Source organism: Muntiacus reevesi, chromosome 10 (assembly GCF_963930625.1).
Source record: "Muntiacus reevesi chromosome 10, mMunRee1.1, whole genome shotgun sequence".
Taxonomy (NCBI): Eukaryota; Metazoa; Chordata; class Mammalia; order Artiodactyla; family Cervidae; genus Muntiacus; species Muntiacus reevesi.
In genome coordinates this window covers 33,328,967-33,336,976 of record NC_089258.1, presented here as the reverse complement: position 1 = coordinate 33,336,976, position 8,010 = coordinate 33,328,967, and positions in this window count along the sequence as shown.

The following is an 8,010-nucleotide window of genomic DNA, read 5'->3' as shown; positions in this document are numbered from 1 at the left end:
TCGCAGGTGGCGGCTGGGCGGGGCCTCCCTGGCTCCGCCCCCGGGGCCCGCAGAGCGCCCGGCGCGCCCCGGCCGCGCCGCTTCCTCCCGCCCGGCTCCCGTTGCCGGGTGGGCGCCCGCCCCACACCCCGCCCCCGCCCGGGCCAGATCCCGCCCGCTTCCACTGTCTTCTTGATGTTTTACTGAATCGTGTTTTATCGCGTGTTTGTTTTGTAATCAACATAAAACACATTAACGTGACTGTAGGAAGTTGAGCGCTGTTAATTGAGCGCTTACTAAGTGCCAGAGTTTTGCTGAGCGCTTTACAAGCATCCCATCATGTAATACCCCCAACAACTCTTTTTGACAGGCAACTTTAACCAAGTAGCTTAAAGCTAGATTCTGGTGTCAGGCTGTCTGAGTTCAAATCCCATTTAGCTGTTTATTGGCTGAGGACCTTCCAGGGTCTCACTTGTAAAACGGGGGTTACATGGGTAACTACCCCACCGACTTGTGCTGGGGATTAAATGAGTTAAAACACAAAACAGTATCTGAAGCGCAGACGGTGGTTGCAATTGCTAAGTGCATGCTAATAGTACAAGCAAAGTGCTACTACGATCCCCATTTTTATGGAGATTAAGGATCTTGCCCAGGGCTCAGCTATTATTTTGGTAGCAATATGACTGTAACTCAGGCAGTTGGACTTGTGGTCAATATGATTAATACTTTGTAAATTGCATATCAAGGCCCATCTGTGTTAGGCTGATTTCCCCAAAGTCGTAATATCCAAGTTTTCTTAATTTGAAAAAAAAATGTTTAACTAGTATTGAAAAAAGTAATGCATCTTAATTGAAGGAAATAGAATGTGCAGATAAGCACCTGGATGAAAAATCCATCCCTAGAAGGAACTACTGCTAATAATACCTGAGCCGTCTTGGAGCTTTTTCCCTTAGGATTTGATAAAGGAATCTAAGGCCAAATTGAAACCTCTGCAGGGGATCCAGACAGATCTTCCTGGGCGTACAGGCAGAGTGCAACTTCTGAACCCCCAAATTCCGCTTTAGGAGGTCTTGGCAGAGGACTGAGGAGAGAAATCAGTCAAAGGCAGAAGGGGCAGTCCTTGCGTGACAAACAGTATTCTGAGTGCAGCAACTGAACACTTGTAAGAACAAAATCCTAAAGAGGCACATCACTATGTCCAGCTTCACACTGGGGCTCAGGCACTTTGACCCCAAGGCCCCTCTAAGCGACAGCTTTTATGAACAAAAGAGAATCCTTCCCTTCTGTTAGCCCCTGAGGCGTCAGCCCCAGAGCTACATCGCTTACAGTTCACGCTATGGAAACTTGGTCAGATTATTTAGTGCTTCAGTTATCTCATCTCTAAGATGGGGGTGATATAGTATCTATCCCCGAGGGCTGCTTCAAGAATTAAATAAGATATTATCTGCAGAGTGCTTAGCTTGGGTGTATGGCATACCCTAGGGGTTAATGTTTTACTATGCATGTGAGGATCTGTAAATATACTTGTAGCAAGTTTTCGAAATGTAAATTGTGTGAGTTTGTTTGGCTAAAGGGGTGTAGTATTGCTGGCATCAAAAAAAGTTTGTAGTGCATCCCAGTGGAAGGGTGAAGGCCTCATCATAGTATTTCTGGGATTATACTTCCGGGGATGGAGACAGAAATGGGCCACCATAGACATGGTAATTTTTTGTTGTTATTCTAAGGGCTGAAGGAGGGGAGGACTGTTGAATCTTATGGTAAGAGCAAAGAAAACAGAAGGAGGTGATTTTGTGTGAAGGAAAGAGAGACTCGGAGAGCAGCAGGAGGAAGGATGGGTTGAGGCCCTCGGGGAAAGTGGGGCCCATTTGTTGGGTGTGGCCCGAGAGCTTTGGTGGCCCTAGGAGGGAAAGGCGGGAAAGCAGAGACAGAATTCCCAGAAGTTCTCCCAGGCAGAGGGACTATAGTGCAAGGGGCTTAGGTGGGAACGGATTTACTTTTATAAAATTGGGATCATCTGATCCACCCCTCAGGGGCTGAGCTGGACTGGACTGGAGGATCAACCCCTTCCCTGCCCAACAACACTTGTCCCCAAGAAGCCTAAGGACACTCATAATCTCCTAAGTCATGGCTCTCAAATCAGACCACAGAATCACCTGAGGTGGCCAGGGAAGAGGAGTGGTTAAGCAGACAGGCTTCCCAGGGAGATTCTCATTTACCAGTCTGGCCTGGACCCAAGAATCTGCATTTGTGGTGGTTGTCCTGAGACTAGGATACAAATGAGCCCTCTGACCACTCCTAGAAACACTGTCCTGAGACTGTGGTGACCCATTGGTATGTGGTCTCCAACCAAGAAGGGGCGGAGACCAACATCAAAGAAAGAAAGTGAAACAGAAAGAAAGAGACTTTCTTTTAGCAGGAAGGGAGAGGTGGGGAGAAAGTAGGGAACATTGCTCACAGTGAGGGTGTTTAGGTTGTTTCAGTGACATATACATGTGCAGGTGTGAGCACTGGAGATTGAATATATTTTTCTGAGGGCCCTGATCAGAAAAGTTTGAAAGTTACCACTCTAAGGTGACCTCTGGAACCTTGGTGGGAGTATGGGGGAGGGGAGCGCTGAATTTGAACTTTAGGGCTTGCGGAGGCAGGACATGATGAGCTAGGGACAGAGAAGAATGTAACCTTTGTTACATTTTAGTCATTTAACAGATTTATTGAGCACTTTCCTATATGCCAGGCTGTGTTTAAGACACTGAGGATACAACTGTACAGAAGAACAAAGTCTACTCTCCCAGACAAATAAATGGGTATGTAAGGTAATGTCGGTAAGTGATAAGAGGGACGAAAAGGACTCACAAATCACAGGAAAGAAGGCTTGATGGAGGTACTGATCTAGAAAGGATGCAGGAGGAGGTCTCTTGGAGCTGTAGCACTGGAAATGTGTCCTAGATAAAGACAGCAAGCAAACTGTGAGAGTATCTGAGGAATAAGCTTTTCAGGCAGAGGGAAGAGCAAGGGCAAAATTTATTTTTATGCCATGAACTCTGCTCTCTCCCCTTGCCAAAGAACTGTACACTGTTACTGCTTGCACTCTGTACAACTTGTTACCGCTCTGCTCATGGAGGACTAGCTAATAAATCTACAGATAAGGTGTTGAGGTAAGGAATACGACTTTATTCAGAAAGCCAGCAGACCAAGAAGATGGCAGAATAATGTCTCAAAATAACCATCATCTTGAGGTTTGGATGCCAGGTTATTTTACAGATGGGAGTAAGGGTGAGGAGGTAAAGTTAAAAAAAGACCATTAATCTTACAAATATCTCCTGGAATAGCTAGCCTCGGGTAGGGGATGCATTAATATCTTCCTTCCTGTAGCCATTCACAAATGGACAGGGTCCTAAACAAAGTCATTTTGGTTTAACATTCAGGCAGAGGGATAGGGTTCCTGAGGCTATTGTGTGTGTGTTAGTTGCTCAGTCATGTCCAACTCTTTTCAACCCCATGGACTGTAACCCACCAGGCTCCTCTGTCCATGGAATTCTCCAGGCAAGAATACTGCAGTGGGTAGCCATTCCCTTCTCCAGGGGATCTTCCCAACCCAGGGATCAAACCTGGGTCTCCTGCATTGCAGACAGATTTTTTACCATCTGAGTCACCAGGGAAGCCCCTCCATTAGGTATGGACAATATAGTTTTAGTGAACGAAAGCCACAGGGAGCAAAGGTTGAAGTAAACAGATCCAACATGGAGTCAGTACTTCCTTGTAACAAATTTACGTTCTGAAACAGCACCACAAGTATATTTTACAGATCCCCACACACATGATAAAATATTAATTAACTCCTACTGTATGACATAGGTGGAAATCTATTTCTTTTTATAAAATTGGGATTATTTGTACATTCTGCTCTGTAATCTGAACTTTCCACTCATTTGTTTATGATGTTTGGTTTTGGTCTTTTTTTTTTTAACTTTTCAGCATGAACATTTGAGAAAATTCTACTGAAAAGGAGTACGCCCGGCCTTTACTATCCCGCAGGCCTGCTCTTTAGCGGTGGCCCTTGTCTGCCTGCCTGTCTCTGATGTCAGGGCTGGAAGTCCTCTGAATGGGGCTTGCATGGTTTCCAGGAGTGGCAAGAAGTCTCTCAGCACTGTGGTTTCTTTTCTCCTGTGATGTATTCACAGCATAAGCAGTCTCAACTGTCACCTCTAGGAGGGGCTCGGCCATCTGCCACTGCTGAATGACAGACTCAGACCACACGGGTGCCATGTGGTGCAGTCTAGGCCTCTGAGCAGACAGTCTTCTCCACTCTGGCCAGACGAGATCCAAGAAGGGGCTGCATGAGACCAGGTCTTGTCTCCAGAAGGCTCTCAGGATCAGCCCACTTCAGAGGAGAGACAGTATCAAACTGGACAAGTTCAGGAGAGAATAACCAGCTAAGGCAGTAAAAAGCCAAGAACTAGGTTTATATCAATATTTATATAAGGCAGAATTAGAGGCACTAGTATCGTTACACTAAGGGGATAAAAGGTCAGGGGGAAAAAGGCAGTATGTGAATTTGCCTTATTACACCCACAGCACTCTAGGTTGTGTCCTAATTGACTGTCCATGACTAACTTCGGCTCTTGTTTTTTCATTCAGAAATACTCAGTGATTTAAAAAAGAAAGAAAGAAATACAGCCACAGGAAAGAACACCATAAAGGATCACCTCCATCCCTATATGCATCGGTATTTGGCGGATGAGAAGTGAATATAATAACCAGAAGTGGCTGTTTAAAAAGAAAAAAAGGAAAACAATATAACCAAGACAAAAATATTCCATGAGCATAACTGAGCTGCCCAATACCATAGCTACAAAAACGTAGTACCATGGGTACTAAAATTTAAATTTAAAATTAAATTGTAAATCAACTCTATTTCAACACAAAATTTTTTTTTAAATTCTAATATTATTCACAGGAAAGAAAAGTGGTTCAAAATAATAGTTGTCTAGTGCCTATCTCATAATCCATGAGATCTTCATAACCTGTAAGGAAAACCTGACAATGTTTTTTTTTAAATGTTAAAGATCCATAAAATGGTCAATACTATACCTTCGTTTTCTCTAAAGGAAAAAAGTGTTTCACTTTTCCTGCCCAAACAAAAGGGCAGGAAAAAAATCCTGACAATTACTCTTAAATACCAAGGTCTTAAAGCTCAGGGTCTGGCTTTCTAATGAACAGACCCACCCAGAAGGAGCACCCCCACCACACACACATTTAGAATTAAATACAATTTACAAACCAGTTCTTCTGTTGCACTAGCCACATTTCAGGTGCTCAATAACCACAAGTGGCTGGGGACTAGAAGATGGTACAGAGAAGATACAGAACACTACATCATAGTAGAGAGTTTTATTGCAGCACTATGCTAGATGCTGTGTTAACACAAGCAATCGATCCAGGTGTGATCATCAGCCACTACCCACATGGAACTCCCAAAGTGAGAAAGACAAGAAAATGAAAAATTATGCTAGATGGTGGAAAGTATGGGGGCTTAGTAAGCACAAAGGAAAGATGGCTAAATCAGTCTGGAGGAAGAGAGGTATGGTGGGGAAGACTTGTGAGCAAAGAGGGAGATGGCCTTTAAGCTGAGGATAGTGAGGTAGACAGAGACAGGTGATCAATGTAAGGACTCTGGACAAAGGGAACACCTGTGCAAGGATTCACAAATGACAGCTGAATAAGTCAGGGAACTGCAAGTGGTTTCAACCACTGAAGCATATAGTATGGGTGGTAGAGGTGGAAGATGACACTCAAAGATAAAGTATATTCCAAACCTTACAGAACCTGATGAAGGAGTTTGGATATTAGTTATCTTCTGTGTATGATAAACCATCCCAAAGCTTCAGTTCAGTTCAGTTGCTTAGTCATGTCCCACTCTTTGCAACCCCATGAATTGCAGCACGCCAGGCCTCCCTGTCCATCACCAACTCCTGGAGTCCACCCAAACCCATGTCCATTGAGTTGGTGATGCCATCCAACCATCTCATCCTCTGTTGTCCCCTTCTCCTCCTGCCCTCAATCTTTCCCAGCATCAGGGTCTTTTCCAATGAGTCAGCTCTTCACATCAGGTAGCCAAAGTATTGGAGTTTCAGCTTCAACATAAGTCCTTCCGATGAACACCCAGGACTGATTTCCTTTAGGATGGACTGGTTGGATCTCCTTGCAGTCCAAGTGTCTCTCAAGAGGCTTCTCCAACACCACAGTTCAAAAGCATCAATTCTTTGGCACTCGGCTTTCTTTAGAGTCCAACTCTCACATCCATACATGACCACTGGAAAAACCATAGCCTTGACTAGACAGACCTGTGTTGACAAAGCAATGTCTCTGCTTTTTAATATGCTATCTAGGTTGGTCATAACTTTCCTTCCAAGAAGTAAGCGTCTTTGAATTTCATGGCTGCAGTCACCATCTGCAGTGATTTTGGAACCCAGAAAAATAAAGTCAGCCACTGTTTCCACTGTTTCCACATCTATTTGCCATGAAGTGATGGGACCGGATGCCATGATCTTAGTTTTCTGAATGTTGAGCTTTAAGCCAACTTTTTCACTCTCCTCTTTCACTTTCATCAAGAGGCTCTTTAGTTCCTCTTCACTTTCTGCCATAAGGGTGGTGTCATCTGCATACCTGTGGTTATTGATATTTCTCCTGACAATCTTGATCCCAAAGCTTATTGGCTTAAAATAACAGCTGTTTATTTGCTCACAGTTCTTGGGGGTGGCAAATTGGGCTGGGCTTAACTGGGCTGTTTTTCTGATGTTTACTCGTGTGTTTGCAGTCATGTGATTGCCTAGCTGGGTCTGGTTGGTCTAAAATAGCCTCACTCAGGGATGTCCCTGGTGGTTCAGTGGCTAAGACTCTGCACTGCCAAGGTAGAGGGCACAAGTTTGGTTCTTGGTCAGATAACTAAGATCCTACATGCCATGTGGTGCAAGAAAAATTTTAAAAAATTAAAATAGTCTCAGTCATCCAGCTGGCATTTGGTGCTGTCTCTTGGATGGAACCTGTGTGTTAAACAGGCTAGCTTGGGCTTCTTCCTGTGGTGGCAGTGTTTCAACAAGGTGAAAGCAGAAACTACTTGGCCTTTTGAGGCATAAACTCACCAAACAAGTTACAAGGCCAGCTCTGATAGGAGAAGCTGCAAAGAATTTGTGGCCATTTTTAATCTATCACACTGGGATGATGTTGGCCTGAAGCAGGGTGGTGGGTAGAGAGAAGCAGAGAGATTTTTATTTTTCGCATATTTAGGAGTCAGAATTGAGAAGTCCTGGGGATTGTTCTGGAACACAGAGGAGAGGGTGAAATTACAAATGACTCCTAGATCCTTTGGCTTAGGTAATTGATGAATGGTGGTGCCCAGTACTCAGACAGAAAAGAGGAAGAACAGGTTTGGGGGGAAGATAATGTTTCCAGTGTGAGTCATGTCAAGGACGAAATGTCTTTTAGACATCTAGGTGGAAATAGGCAGGAAGTAGGTGGATATGCAGATCTAAGGAGAAGTCTGGCTAGAGACACCAGTTTGGGAATCTCTGGTGCCTTCAGCCTACGGCAGCTTCCAGGGGGTCTGCAAACTCAGAGCTGGAACATATTACCAGGCAGGGAGGGGTCTGGTAAGTCAACTCTGTAGCTGCGCTGAGCCTAGCCTAGTACCCCAGGCAAAGTAATCAGTCTCTCCTGGTTGAAAGTTGCCAGGCTGTTATGAGAAAGAGGGATTAAGTTTCTAGGCAGAGTCCTCGGCTCTGAACAAAGATCAGTGTTGTAAATGGCAAGAGGGTAGATCCCAGCTCCTGTCAGGAGGAAGTCCCCTAACAACAGACCACTGACAGATGAAGTAATGAATGTATCGTCACTGAGGGAGCCTAAACAGAGGCTAGAGGAACTGTGATGCAGAGGCTTGGACGGGATTCCCTCTCTGGGTCCGATGATAGAACTGCATGGCCAGCCCTGACACTCTATGAAGGTAAATTTCCCTCACCATCTCAACTTCTGATC